The 16,560-nt window shown below is 36.9% G+C and overlaps 1 pseudogene; it reads left to right on the forward strand.

The window, feature by feature from the left end:
• The first annotated feature begins 5,592 nt into the window (after positions 1-5,592).
• On the forward strand, positions 5,593-7,497 carry LOC104867365 (annotated as a pseudogene).
• Positions 7,498-16,560: the final 9,063 nt, after the last annotated feature.

Here is a 16,560-nt window from a genome sequence, read left to right on the forward strand (position 1 = left end):
TCCTACATCAATAATACTAGATTCAGTTTTGGTTTGAAATTTACTTTGTCTGAAAATAAGATTGCTACCCCTGTTTTTTTCTGGGCTCCTGTCACAAGGAGAATTGTTTTCTATCTTTTCACTTTCAGTCTATGGACTTCTTTTTGCACTAGGTGTGTTTCTTGTATATAACATATTGTTGGAGTTTGCTTCTTATTCCATTTTGCTAGTCTGTTTCTCTTGATTGGTGAGTTGAGGCCATTGGCATTGCTGGTTATAACTGATATGTACTGACTTATTATTGACATGCTATTGGCCTTTTGTTGACTCTTTTTAATTTTTCACCTTCTCCTTTTAATTTCTTGCCTTGCCTATTTGATTTGCTCTGTTGGGCCTCATGGTGTTGTTGCCTTCATTGTCTTTTTCTTGGATCTTGTTTAGAATTGCTTGTAGTGCTGGTTTGGTATTCATGTAGTTTCTCAGGTGTTCTTTGTCGTGGAAGTGTCTTATTTCCCCATCCATTTTGAAAGAGTTTTGCTGGATACATCAGTCTAGGTTGGAGGTTGTTCTCTTTTAGTACTTGAAATATCTCATTCCAGGCTCTCCTTGCCCCAAGGATTTGTGTTGAAAAGTCTGCTGTGATTCTGATGGGCTTTCCTTTGTATGTGATTTGTTTCTTTTCTCTTACTGCTTGTAGTATTTTGTTCTTCTTTTGGGTTTCTGGGATCTTGATTATTATATGTCTAGGTGTAGATTTTTTTTGATTGTAGCTAGTTGGGGTCCTATATGCCTCAGTTGTGTGAATGTCAAATTCTTCTCCTCTGTTCGGGAAGTTTTCTGTCATTAATTCTGTGAACAGCTTTTTGAAGTCATTTGTATTTTCTCCTGCTACTTCATGGATTCCTATCAGTCTTATGTTATTCTTCTTTGCATCATCTAGGAGTTGTTGGATCGATTTCTCATGATCTCTTACTGTTTTTAAGAGATCTCTCTTTTCCTGGTCACTGACTGCAATCTTATCTTCTATATCTGAGAGCCTATCTTCGCATTCTTTTATTCTGTTGAGTACACTTTCAATAGAGTGTTTAATCTCCTGGATATCTTTTTGAATCTGTTTTATGGATTCCATTTCTTTCCTATGTTGGGCGTTTATGTTTTCCATTTCTTTTTTATGCTTGGCCTTCAGGGCTTCTATCATGGTCCTGAGCTCATCTATTTTTTTGTCAGTTTCTGCTCTAGAGTCTTGAATCACAACTTCTGTTTTGCTCAGTATCTCTATAGTTATCTGGGAAATTATTTGTTTTGAATTTTTCTAGAGCCTGATCGATCTGTTTTGTTACTTCCTGTGCTTTGAGTTCAGAGTGTCCTAGTGGTTCACTATCTGCCTTTTCATCCTCATTTGCCCTAATGTTTGCCATTGGTAAACTGGAAGTCTGTCCTTGTGTTTTGCTTAAGTGTTTTCTCATTTTAATTTTTGTTGTTGGACTGTCCTTGGTTTAATCTCTGGATCATCACCCAAATCTTCCTGATATAGTTGTGCCCTAGCTTCTGTTTCTCTAATGACCCACAGACATTCTCATCTTTATAACATCAGAGAAAGCAGCTCATCAAATCAATGGCAATGCTTTACCCCAACTGATACAATCAGTGACACATTAAGATCAAGCACAACTTGGACACTGACCTCTTGTGGTAGTCACTAGTCCATCACATTTAAATCATTTGAATTAAATTGAAATCAAGAAGCAGTCCAGAACATGTCTGCAGTGAACAAAATTTCAATATAGTGTATTGACCATTTAATGACTCAGACAGAGCAAGGATACAAGACCCCTGATCTCAGTTAGCTAATGGCTGAACCCCATGATGCTGACTGACCTTGGGCTGCAAGGCCCAGATTGAGTTCCCCAAGCTTCTGAATGGTTGAACTCCACAATGTTCTATTACGAGTTTCCCATGCCCTTTCTTTAAAGATGTTCAAAGATACCCTTGATTACCACCTCTGTCTTTGCAGAGTAGGTCCAAAGACTGTCACAGTCAGGAGGTCTGAGAGTGCGGGGGGGTGATTATGGGGGTTCAGGGGTGCCTTCTGGCACTTGAGTGATGGTGGCTGGGTCTGGAGCAGGTGTGGTTCTCCTTCCTGTGGTGGATTGGGGCCCAGACTACCTCCCAGAGCTTGAGTGATGGCAGCTGGGTTGGGAGCAGGCGTGGTTCTCCTTTCCGTGGTGAATCGGGGCCCAGACTTCCATTTCAATCTTAAGAGGCCACCATATTATTTGTGGTACATTTTTGACTGGATAGAGAATGTAAAGAGAGTGGAAAATACTTTAGTGGGTTTACTTATTCAGGCCCATTGCAGCTCCAGTTCCAGTTTCTGATGACAAGGTATATATTTTTACACTGGTATAGGGAATGTACTCCTTCCAAAGGAAACTTCATGGCTCATTCCATATAGGAAAATATAGGTCACTTAGCCCTTTTTGCACTCAAATTTTTCCAATGTTTCCAGCTCAAAATAATAAATATAGCAAGTCAATATATTTTGGGCTGGGACCCTCTTAATTCCTTCAAGGATTAGTTCAATCCTGCTGCAAAACTGCCACTATGTCTTCCCATCTTCAGTGCATGTAAGGTGCTATTGTAGTAGTGAAAGGACAAAGAGCTAAGACTTTGGCAAACTCACAAGATAGATTATGTGACCATTTGTGGGCCTGATCCAATTGACTCATTTTTTTTTTTCTTTGCAAAAAAGTTCACTTGAAATTTCACAGTTGTTGCTATTTATTGCATTTCTTTTCTGTCATTTGTAACAGTATAATAGATCCTTCTTCATATGATTCATGGTCTTTGGCTACAAATGCATATAAACAAATAGGTGGATGTGTTTATAATTTTTCAAGATTGAATTTGCTTTTGAAATAATTTATTCTTTTTCAGGTTATCTTTCATTGCACTAGGCTTAAAATATATTTATATGATTCTGAGAATATGGCAGAATTATGAAATAAGGTACAAGCTCGAGAGATCTAACAAAATTGTCATGACAGTAAAAATTGCTTTTTTCTCAGTATAAAACTAACTTAGCTCTCAGCATATATAAAAATAAATTCTAGATAAGGGAAATAAACATTATAAAAATAATAGAAGAAAAATAATATTTTTTTTCTTGGTACTGGGGATCAAACTTAGGTCCTTAGCACTTATGAGGCAGGCAGCAGAACCACTGAGCCTAACCCCAGGCCCAAAACATAATATTTTAATATTAAGGATCAGGAAAGCCTTCTCAAGTAGGAAATTGAACAATTAATAACTATCATGTCTTTACCCATTATCCTGGCTGGGCATCCTTTAAGCAAATACAGGTTAAGAAGTGAAAAGCACACAAATTTATTTTACATAAATTTATGTGCAATGAGAGGATTTACAAAAATATGATAGCCCTTAAAATGGCTAAAACTGTATGTTTTAAGTGCTAAATTTGATGAAGAAATGGGTAATTATCAAGAAATATGACTGGACAAATGGAGTCTAATCTTATAGTAAATTTAGGACAACTTAACAGGGTCTGTTTTTTTCTGATTATTCTCCACATTGCTGTGTCTTCAGGGGTAAAGATGTTCTTTTTCTTTTCTTTTTTTCATTTTTTTGAGACAGGGTCTCATTATGTAGTTGAGACTGATCTGTAACTCACTATGTAGCCCAGGCTGGTCTCAAATTTGCAGTGATCCTCCTGCCTCAGCCTCCTGAGTGCTGGGATTATAGGCATGCACCACCATGCCTGACCCAAGATGTTCCTTTTCTCCACATATAGAGAGAGCACTGCTCTCATGAGGAGATATATATATAAAAAATTTTTTGTACCAGGGTTTGAACTTTTGAACTTGGGTCCTCATGCCTGTGCCTGCAAGACAAGCTGCAGAACAACTGGGCTAAATCCCTGGCCCTCTCATGAGATCTTATCACCTGCTTTAGAGGACGTTAGACAATCATTCCTAGATTTTTGTGTTCTCCTTCAGGGAAAAAGGGAGAGAGGAAGGTGATAGTGATCTTTCTGCTTCTGCTGTTGTCTCAAGTGCCAACAAATTGTATTTGGGGGTATACATCCTGAAATCTATCAATGAAAAACTCAGTGAAAGAAATGGAGATTGAGAGACTTAGATAAAGCAAGATTCTGAGTTATGATTAAAGTTACCATAAAGATATTGTTAAAAGTAACAATTGGCAGACAATCCTTGCAATACATAACAAAATTTTTGAAATTGCCAATTGTACTAAGTGATGACAGATACCATGGTTTATAATTACTTGGAGGATATGTCTATCTCGACATTGAAATTTTCACATGGTGACATATTAAAATATGTTTCCATGTTATTATGTTCCTAAAGCACAATTGGTTTTTTAAAAAAATTTAATTTATTGGTACATTCTAGGTAGACAGTACAATTACACTCATTACTGGGATCTTGTAAAGCACAATTGTTAAGAGCCCTACAGATTGCCACTTTGTGGAGGCCACTGTCTAATGCTGGTGTCACCATAGCAGAACTGCTCTGGAAGAGAGTGAGCAGATTACTTTTTGTTTTTTGGTACCAGGAATCAAACTCAGGACCTTATGCTTGTGAGGCAGGTTGTGACACCACTGAGCTAAATCCCTTGCCTGGGAAGATTATTTTTATTGGCAATACAGCACCTTTACATCATCAGTAGATAAATGTGATGAATTAATGCCATGCCATTAGCCTGCATTGGTCAATCATATCTCCCGCTCCAGCATTGACTATTTCTCAGTTAACTTTTATCATAATATTTCTCCTTCCTTCCCCCACACCCTTTTAAAGCAGAAGATAGAAAGAGAAGCAGTGGGTGAGAAATCATGTGGTATGTAGCACAAAAACCAGTTAATGTGTGAAAATTCCATGACTAATTTTCCCAAGTGATAAGCAGCTTTCTAGATGGAGGAAATGTGTATGTGTGTGTGTGTGTGTGTGTGTGTGTGTGTGTGTGTGTATATATATATATCCTAATTTAAATAAATATTTTCATAAAATAACAGGAATCTGAGTTTGACATAAAATTCAATACAATATTTCCCCTCTTCTGAGACCTTAAATAAGATTTCAATTCATACAGGATAACAGATTAAAACTGTTTTAATAGTACCTTTGAATTTATAAATATTGAAAAACTTTATTTTCTATTATATTAAGAATATTATAGTGTATTTAAAATTTAAGTGAATTAAATTTTTTGGGGAAGTTCATGATTTTAAATAAAATGCTGAAAAGTTTACATTTGTAAAATGGTAACTATTAAACAATGAAACTGTTTCAAAATTAAAATACATTCTAAAATGCAATGTTTTAATGTTTCTATAAGATTATGACCTAAGAATAAAAAGTAGAAAGCTCATAACAGTAAAAAGAAGAAAATATACATTTAAAATCTTATAGCTGTCAATATTTGTTATACTATTTACACATTTTCCAAGAAGTTTGCTTTCTTTCACTCTTAGAATTATTGTTACATATGCAATGTGAATTCTTCATTTTTAATATGACATAAAATGTCTGTATTTAACAGAATTTTTATTCTGTTAAGAAGGTTCTTTCATCAAAAGGATGCTTTTTTAAGACATGACTCCTCTAACATAAAAACCAACACTGCTGAATGTGCTCTCCCCTGTCTGCTTGCTGTGGACTGTTTCTCTTCTGTGATGCCCCTCTGCCATGCCACCCTGCACTGGACCCAGTCAACTACAGATTGAAACCTCTACAAACAAAGCCAAGCACAGCTAGAACTTCAAAAAACCAATCAGAAGCAATATGCAGAGGGAAAGATGAGAGGAGCTGCTCCAGGAAAGAGAACATCTGGTCTGCAACAGAAAATGTTGAAGTGAAAACAAAAAAGAAAAAACAAAACAAAACAAAAAAACCCTGGTAATGGAGATGGTGGCCATACCAGTGAGACATCTCAGCCTCCTCCTCAGAAGAGGACCCAGGTAGACTCTACCATTGAAAATGAAGAAATATTTATGAACAAAGTTGAAGTCAAAGTAAAGATCCCCAAAGAGCTAAAACCATGGCTTGTTGATGACTGAGACTTAATTACCAGACAGAAATAGCTCTTATACCTTCCTTCCAAGAAGAATGTGGATTCCATCCTAGAGGACTATGCAAATTATCAGAAATCTCTAGAAAACATGGATAATAAGGAGTGTGCTGTTAATGAGGTTGTAGCCAGGATAAAAGAATACTTCAATGTGATGCTGGGCACTCAGCTCCTTTACAAATTTGAGAGGCCACAGTACACTGAGATTCTTGCCAATCACCCTGATATGTCCATGTCCCAGGTGTTTGGAGCACCACATCTTTTCTTTGTTTTCTTTCTTTCTTTCTTTCTTTCTTTCCTTCCTTCCTTCCTTCCTTCCTTCCTTCCTTCCTTCCTTCCTTCCTTCTTTCTTTCTTTCTTTCTTTCTTTCTTTCTTTCTTTCTTTCTTTCTTTCTTTCTTTCTTTCTGTCTTCCTTCCTTCATTCCTTCCTTCCTTGCATTTGCAAGGCAGCCATGATGCCTCTGAGCTAAATCCCCAGCCCTTCACATCCACTGATTTTTGGATGAGAAGACTCTTGCTTTATTATTGAATTATTCATGATTTCCTCAATTATCTGGCAAATAATTCAACAACTTTGTTTAGTGCCAGTGATTATGAAGTGGCCCCTCCTGAGTACCATCAGAAAGCAGTGTGAGCTGGGGATTTAGCTCAGTGGTTCCATCACCTGTCTCACAAGCTCAAGGTCCCGAGTTTGATCCCTGGTACTAAAAAAACAAAACAAACAAAACAAAACAAAAAAGCAGTGTGAGGCACTCTCATCCATGTTTGGATCTCTGTCAACACATTTTTATTCCTAGTGTATAAATGATATACTTTGAAGATGTTAGTGTATAACAGAGTTGATGTTTGTTTTGTTTGATTTTAAACAGAAAAAATAAAAGACATTACAGCTCCTTTTCTCTTTTCATTTCAAAGTTGATACCAGTATATTCAATGATGGACAACAAAGATACATGGTGTAGAATGTTTTATTTCCTAATTGACAAAGCTGCCTTCGAATGCTGATGGTACTATTCCTTTGACATTATGCACTTTTATAATACGTGTTAATGCTATGTGACAAAATGCTCCAATTCCTAGTGTGAAATGTTCAATTCAGTGCATAAAACTGAACACACACAATCATTTGTGCTCTTTTTTTAATGGTGCTTAAAGAGCCCATCCTTTTCAAGTCATCCATGTTGTTCCACAGGCATTTTATCTTTTCTCAAATTGTTGGAGAATGGTGAATTGTTTCATGGCTTTTCTCTTTGTGTCTAATGCACGTTTGAACATGATAGATGCAATGCATTGTGTAGCTGCAGTTTTCTGGAAAAGTCAGTGTTTTAGGAATTGTTTTTCAGATCTTCAATCAAATTTTCTTTTGATTGTGGCTAGTTGGAGTTCTGTATGCCTCACCTATCTGTATGTCAAATTCTTCCCCTCTGTTTGGGAAGTTTTCTGTCATTAATTCTGTGAGCAGCTTTTTAAAGTCATTTGTATTTTCTCTTGCTACTTCATGGATTCCTATTAGTCTTATGTTATTCTTCTTTGTATCATCTAGGAGTTGTTGGATCAATTTCTCATGATCTTTTACTGATTTTAAGAGACATCTCTTTTCACAGTCACTGAGGTCAATCCTATCTTCTATAGCTGAGATTCTATCTTCACATTCTTTTATTCTGCTGTGAACACTTTCAGTAGAACACTTTTTAATCTCCTAGATACCTGTTGAATCTGTTTTATGGATTCCATTTCCTTCCTATATTGGGCATTTATTGTTTCCATTTCTTTCTTATGCTGGGCCTTCATGGCTTCTATCATGGTCCTGAGCTCATCTATATCTTTGGCAGTTTCTGTTCTAGAGTCTCAAATCATGACTTTCATTTTGCTCACCATCTCTATGGTTATCTGGGAAATTATTTCTGTTTTGAATTTTTCTAGAGCCTGATTGATCTGTTTTGTTACTTCCTGCGCTATGAGTTCAGGGTGTCCTGGTGGTTCACTATCAGACTTTTCACCCTCATTTGCACTACTGTTTGCCATTGGTGAACTGGAAGTCTGTCTTTGTGTCTTGCTTAAGTGTTTTCTCATTTTTATTTTTGTTGTTGGGTTTTCCTTGGTTTAATTTCTGGGTTATTACTTAAATCTTCCTGATATAGTTGTGCTTTAGCTTTTGAGTCTCTAATGACTCAGAGACATTCTCATTTTCTTAATATCAGAGAAGACAACTCATTAAATCAATCATAATCCTTTAGCCCAATTGATACAATCAGCAACACAATAGAATCAAGCACAACTTACAAATTGACCACTTGTAGTAGTCATTAATCTATCACCTTTAAAACATGTGAATTAAATGAAAGCAAGAAGCAGCCCAAAATACGTTTGCAGTGAATAAGCTCTTCAATATAGCATCTTTACCATTTAGGATGGGGGCTTAGACAGAGTTAGAGTGAGAGGAGTAGATAAGAAAAAGAATTGGAGAAGGTTTCAAGTGAAGCCAGAGGACATAGAATGACCATACAATTTTTAGGAAACTGTTAAATTCAAAAGGGAAAGACAGAGTGCAAGAATAATAACAAGAATATAACCACTTAACAGTAATAGGGGCTCACTTTCCTTTGAAATTATTGACACTTGAGTGAGGTAAAATGACAGAAGAAAAGAACATAAAGAAAAAAGAAAAAATGATAAAAGAAGAAATCTGAGTTAGGGCAGGAGCAGGAACAGAAAGAGAGATGAGAGATAATATAATATGGTGGAGGAAGAGACTGAGTTGGAGAAAGAGGACAGAAAAAAAGAAAGAATTTGCAGAGTGGAATGAGAAAAAGAAAGAAGAAAATGAATTTGAAGGGTCTCTTTCAGACTATATCTCTGCTGTCATAATACACAATGTGCACAGCCATGTGCAGAACTAAGTCCTTTGATCTCAGCTAGCTGATGGCAGACCCCTGAGATTCAGACTGATTTTGGGCTACAAGACCCAAATTGAGTTCCCTGACCTCCTGCAGGGTTGAACTCCACACAGTTCTACTACAGGTTCCCTTTCTTTAAAGATGTTCAAAGTTGGGAGCTCGGAAAAATACCCTTTGTGATCACCTATGCCTCTGCAGAGTAGATCCAAGGACTGGAACAATCAAGAGGTCTGGGGGAGTGTTTCAGGGGCACCCACCCATGCAGTTACCTTCCTTGTGCTAGAGCTGATGGTGGCTCGGGCAGGGGAGGACATGGCTACCCAGTCTCACGAACTAGGCCCAAGCAGGCCAGAGGGAGAATGGATCTCAGAGTGGCTGTCCCAGATCCCGCTTTTCTTGTGCTAGGGATGATGGTGGCATAGGCAGAGGAGTCAATAAAATTTTCTTTAAATTAAAAAAAAATTATTGTTTAAATTGGGCATGGTAGCTTATACCTGTAGTGGCAGGAGGATCATTTGAGTCCAGGATTAGAGCCCAGTCTAGACAATATAGGGAGACTGTCTCCAAAACTATTTTTTTTTCTTTTTGGAGACAAGGCTGTACTATGTAGTCCAGGCTGGCCTTGAACTTGTGGTGATCTTCCTGCCTCTGCCTCTAGAGTGCTGGTATTACTGGTGTGTGCCACCATACCTGGCTATTCCAAAAAAAATTTTTTTTAGTGCTAAGTTTTGCTATATATGTTTTACCACATTTAAAAGTAGTAATGTAAAAACAAACATGGAAATATAATAAAATAAATGGAATGGAATGGGATAAAAGAGGTCATGCTACATAGTCTAGGCAGGACTTGAACTCATGGCGACCCTCCTGACTCAGTCTCCCAAGTGCTGGGATTACAGGTATGTGCCACCATGCCTGGACAGTTTTTAAAATTAAAATAGAACAAAATTTTTTTGTATTGATGGAATTAATACCAGGACCTCACACATACTGGGCAAGGGCCCTGCCACTGTGTTTCATCCCCAGCCCAAATCATGTACTTTAAATGGATGAATTGTGTGGTACATGAATTTATATCTCAATAAAGCCATTAAAAAAAAACACTGCTTAAATAGATGTGCTTGTAAGTCCTAATTCAAGTCCAAAGCCTTTTGGAATTTAGGGAAGAATTGTGAATAACATTACTCATTTCAGTTTTCTTCCCAAAGGCATAGAAAATGCTTTTGGCAGCTGGGCTTGTGACATACTGCCAATCACCAGGGGCAATGCCTGACAATTAACTCAGAGTATCTCATAGCTTTTAACTGGTATGAAAAGAAATAGCTAGTTTTCAACTTATAAGTATTTGGTTTATTATTGCACGGCAAACACAAAACAAATGTTGCAAGAAAATGCTATTTTTGTGAAATACATCTTCTCAGTAGGTCGATGAAAAATCATCTTCTGTCTATAAATCAGTGATATTTCCAGCAGACATCTCTTAGATATAGGCAGCTCTCAGGGTCATTGAATCCACAACCAATCCAAGCATCAAGGTAGGCATTCACATGTCTTCCTAACCTTGGACTAGAAAGGAATCACTCACTGCCTCATTTATTTCTCTTCCCTGAAGCCTAACCTTCCTACAGAAAGCTTTCTGTGAAAGGTGTGGCCCTCCCCAAGTATCAGTGTACAGGCAGTACATAGGCAGATGTAATGAATAATGCACTAGAAATAAATTTAATGCAACTGATCTGAGGTATTTATCTATCTCTGGCTCCTGAATCCCCCCCCCCAGTAGAAATACTCACTATAATGAAGAATGTAAAGCACATAGTACAGCCATTTCAAAGCAAAGCCCCCAGTGTGCACAAAATACTGCTTTGGATAAAAGATGGCAGCTGCAGAGCTGGAATGGTAGCTGGTTGCCATAGTTACAGAGGTTCTGATTCAGCCACCATATGCCACCTGGTGTTCTCAGCCTGAAAGAGCAGGTCTGGAGTGTCCTATTTTGGAGACACATGGTATGAGTTCTTCAGAAACACTACTGCTGTCAACATGCAACAGTGTTTATATTGTTTTTCCCATTAATGGAAACATTTGGAACTATAGCCTTATAATTTAAATCATGACTTCAAGAGGGAAAGAAAATATGTCTCTCCCCTTCGCCTCCCTTCCCTCCCATTCCTTCCTTTCTCCCTTTTATATTGCTATATGGATATTCATTCTCAGGGATTGATCCAAAGATATAGCTCAGTGGTCGAGTATATGCTTGGTAGATGTGAAGCTGCCAGTTGAATCTCCAGCACCACCCCTTGATCTATTATCTTCTTTCCAAGGCAATTTGCTACCCAGATCTGACAAGTCAAAACAATATTGCAATAGTAACAAACTCAAAATGCTGGTGACAATGATTGTAGAACATTAGATTATATCAATTCTATTCATAATCTAAGGAAACATATCTCTTTCTAAAAGTGGTATATGACAAATAATATCTGTGTTACTTTCATATTTAATTTTGTCCAATTTTTATTTTAATATACAGATAATATGTAGGTTTGTGGATACACTTGAATATGTTTATGTGTGTATATATATATATATATATATATATATGGCTATATATTATACAATCTTTAATATTATTAACTTGAAAGAAATCTTGTATAAATCTCATTTATCTTCTAAGTTATTATAAAGTTAATTATCATATATAGGTTAAAAACCAGACCAATAGGCAACCCCACCCCAAAAAACCCAAAATTGCACATAAAACATATGACAATTATACTAATGAATTATACAGTTATACTAATGAAATTGCCCTTGTAGATACATTGTTCATGTTGGGTAGCAATAACTTTCTCATTCTCTTTTTTCCTCTTATCTGTCTTTTATAATAATTTTTATGCTTTCACAGTAATTTCTTTACTTGATAAATCTAAAAATTCTGTGGGAATGTTTGCACTTGGTGGGTAGTTGTCATTATGCAGTAGTAGGTAAATGTATAATGTTCTATCTGATGATAATATATATTAACTTTATCTCTTTTTATAACATTTCAGGATTTTGTGTTTTATTTATTTATTTAGTTTGTGGAAGGGTTACTTGGGATTGAACCCATGGTCTTTGCGCTGAGCTACATCCTCACCCCTGTTGTTTTTTATTTTGAGACAGGGTCTCACGAGGTCAGCAAGTTGTGCATGCTGTGCTCAAACCTGTGAACTTCTTGCCTCAACCTCGCAGACTGCCAGGATTACAGGAGTGTGCCACAATACACAGTTTATATGATATTTTTGTGATAAAAATGTTAACCAGGGTTAGATATTGTTGGTGATTCTAGATGTATTAAAAACCACTTACATGGAGATGAGCAAAAGATATACCGAGTGCCCCAAATATAAGACTGGGAGGAAGGGCAACAAAAGAAGGTGACAGTAGGTGAAAGTGATCAAAGTATGTTACATGTATGTATTGTTGTGGCAGGAACTGGTAAATGACACACATAGAGATGCAGGAGTAGGTAACACAACTACAACAACAACAACAAATGTTTACTTTGCTAGCAAAGGATCAGCCTGCATTAAGAGCTGTGCCAAATGGGTGACCCTGGACTGGGTGACAGTCTGCCTTTTATAAGAGTTCTATAATCATGACCTCATTTTAGGTGATAAGACATTTTAGTTCCCACAGTTCGCATTATAAATCATGGTCACAAGACAGTACAATGTTAACCCAAATGTAGCAATTTCTTTCAGGATGTTTGTCTTTAGCGATTCCAGCACACAAGGATGGGGATCAGAGTTAGGAAAGCAGGACTAGTGACATTCCTTTCATTTTATCACCTTTATAACCATATGGTTTACAGAAAGTTTTATGGCTCAGGGACTGTTCTTAGCTTGAACATTTGGTCTCATCCTGGGATGCAGCTTAGTACCTTTGGCACCTGTTAATTTTAAACTGGGGCTACGTGCCTTTCAGCTTCAGTGGTGAAACCTTGGGTATTTTTATTAAACAAGCAAAGCAAAGCAAATTACAGAAGCAAAAGGCAGTGGTTATTCCATATTTCTTTTAACATTTTGTAGGTTTCAGACTATTTACAGAAGTTTTCTCTATCAGTATGAATCTAATCAGTATAACCAATAAAGAACAACTAAACACTTGACCAGTTATTCCATATGAATGATTGGAGCATGTGAAATTTATTATTTTGATGTTATTTTTACCAACCCTGAAGAAACTATAAGCAACATGATAGATTAGTTATAAATAAGAAAAAATAATAACTGTTACTCTATACAACTATTACTCTATTGTGTCAGTATTTTTTTTTTTGTAACAGGAATCAAACTCAGGACCTTGTGCTTTGCAGGCAGGCACAGTGCCACTGAGCTAAATGCCTAGCCTGTCAGGATTTTTAATAGTATTTTAAAAAATGTACTTCTAGAGGTTGCTATAAAATCCAGTATGCCATTTTTTCTTAGTTTTGAAAAATTAATTTTTTGAGATGGGTCTTTTTATGTTGTCCAGATTGGTCTCAAACTCCTGGGTTCAAATGATCATCCTGCCTCAGTTTCTTGAGTAACAGGGATTATAGACAGCTGTCACCAGGTCAGGCTTTTTTTTTTTTTTTAATTTTAGTTTTTGTGTTCATCAAAAGCTTTGTCTTATTGTTCTAATTAATTGACTTATAAGTAAGTGTTGTAAATTTAAACTTATAAAATTAATTTTCAATTGAAAATAGCTTGTATATGTCTTACATATTGGAATCCCAAATATAATTCTCTCTCTCTCTCTCTCTCTCTCTCTCTCCCCCCAAATGGGCTTTGTTGCTAAGAAGTCTCAAGAGTCTGAAACTCATTAGAGTTGGTATTAGTATCCTGGTCAAATACTGATGGTCTGTGGCTTCTGATGGTTAGATTCATGCTTTTTAAATTTATGATGATGTGAAAGCAACATGTACTTAGTAGAAATCATATTCCAAATTCTCAGTGTGCAATGCCACATCTGTTAACAGTCTTCTTTTCATAAAAGCTTCTTTTTCCACTACTGACTGAACAAAAGACAGTCTTCTCTGTGTACATGTATCATAACAAATGTTATAATATCACTGAGCATTGTTGAGTTATAAATGATTATAATTTGTTAAAAGAAATCCTTCCACTAAGAGTGTGAAACTCAGTAACTAATTTCTTTCTCTTTCAGATAGCATTATTATAATCATTATTGTTTTGAACAATGTGAAATTGATATAGGGCACCAAGTAATTCAAATAAGCAAAATAATCCAAATGAGGGAAATATAACTCCCAACCTGCTAGATGTACAGAGCACAGTTTATGTTCTCTAAAATTGAAGAATGAATTCTAGAAACAATGGAGTTTAAGATTAAGGAATATTTATTGAGGGAAAGACAGCTCCTGTCTGAGAGAGACAAGAGGGGACACCTGGAAAGCAGGTTGCCCAGGACTTCATGTCCCAGGATGGTTTTTATGGAGCAAAGCCATGAGGTGAGGCAGGTACAAGGTGGGACAAAACTACAGTCAATTAACAGGATCCAATAAAAAATTACAAGGTGGGCATAAGGTCGGACAAAACATGGTCAACCAATAAGATTACAGATTAAATGGAGAACAACTGAGAACACAAGTCACATAGCAAGCATACATAGAATGAACAAGGAGTTTCCAGAAAAGAAATGGACTAGGGAGAGTTTGATCCCCACTTAAGGTGACTGATACCTATTTAGAGTATCAATCACTTTTTCATCTCTAGAGGATATATGTGGGTGTAGTTATTTCTTTCTTTTTATAATGCTGACATTTAGTGAATGTCTCCATTGTCTTTCATACTGACTCCTCCAGGGCCACCCGACTCTACCTACAAGATACCTAATTAACTTCGCTATCTACAATATTCCCCCTCTCTGAAGAAGTATCCCTAACTGCAGTTAGGGGAGAAGTAGCATGGTTTCTATCCACCTGCTTGGAGCAAGAAGAGTCAATTTAGGAGAGATTGCAGTCAGGGGGTCTACTCCAGAGAGCTAATCTAATGGGCCTCAGATAGAAGTCATGTCATTGTTTATCAGTTACAAACTTTTTACAAGGTCAGTCTGGTGGATCATGGTAAGAGGAGTCTAGCCCATTTGTTATTGACTTCATCTGTATGATCACATGGAGTTTGGTAGCTTCTAGGCAAGAATAAATTATTAAAGCATGTATAATCAAAGAATGAGCACTAAAATAGAAAGGCATGTTGGGGAAAGAGCCACATTTAGAAATTGGCTTTTTTTTTAGTTTATTATTTTTTAGTTTATTTTATTGGTACAATGACAATGCATAATGATCACATTCATCAAAGGGAACATGTACCTGTATGTGATATATCTTGATTTCTCTTTTTCTCCCAATCCCCTTTCTTCCCTTCAACCATGTTCTCTTCCCCTTATTTACGAAAGTTTTATTTCCATTTTTCCTTCTCATTTTTTTTTGTTTTCCCTCCCCCCACACTTGACAGTTTCCCTTTATGTTTGAACAATTTCTTCCTATTTCATATTATATTATACATTTTGGTCCTTATTTACCCTTTTAGTTTCTCACACCAGAGAAACAGTGCAATATTTACACATATGTGTGCAGTTTATTTCACTTGAGTACAGTTTTAATTTGCATCCATTTAGCTATAAATGTCTCTAGCTTATCTTTTTTACTGCTGAGTAGTAGCCCTTTGTATAAATAATAAGCATCTTTTTTATCCACTCATTAATGGGCATTTGGGTTGTTTCCAAGATTTAGCTACTACAGACTGTGTTGGTATAAACATGGGTGCACATAATCATTGTGGTCTGATGCTTTTAATTCTTTCAGGAAGATAGCAGGGGAATAGCTGGGTCAAATGAGATGTAATCCTAAGAAATCTGCACACTGATTTTCATAATGGTTGCACCTGTCGGCACTTCCACCAACAGTGGAGAAGGATTCCTTTCTTCCCCACAGCCTCACTAGCAATTATTTTTGGTTGATTTCTTGATTGATAGTTATTCTTTTTGGAGTGAGATAGAATCCGAGTGTTGTTTTAATTTACATATCTTGTATGACCAGTGATGTTGAACATTTTTTTATATGTTCAATGTAATCATTGGGGTTGTCTGAAAAACTTTAAGTCTCAGACACCATTGGTGAGCACAGGCGAGCCCTAGCCAGAGGCCCACTGGGACATCAGGGACACTAAAGTGCAGGCCCCAGTCAGGGGCCCACATGGACACCAATGGTGCAGACATGCAGGACCCAGACAGAGGCCTACCCAGACAACAGCACCATACAAGGATCCAGAATGCCATCATTCTGAGTCCAGGAGTTGGCACAGTGGTAAGCGGTGGAGAGAGGGCCTGTCTGAGGCATTTTGAGAATTAATGCACACTGGCAGAGCAAAGAGTCACTTCAATAAAGGCACAGGAGACAGCCGCAGTTGGTGAGTTATTGGAGTCAACACCTCCTACTAGAGGTCAGACTCACTGTGGGGGAAGAGTGGCTCAAACCTGCACTACCCCTGTTCTTGTTTTTGTTCCTTCCTTCTCTCTTTTCCTTCTGTC

This window comes from Fukomys damarensis, unplaced genomic scaffold (genome assembly GCF_012274545.1).
Source record: "Fukomys damarensis isolate Sample0158 unplaced genomic scaffold, DMR_v1.0_HiC HiC_scaffold_16, whole genome shotgun sequence".
Lineage (NCBI taxonomy): Eukaryota > Metazoa > Chordata > Mammalia > Rodentia > Bathyergidae > Fukomys > Fukomys damarensis.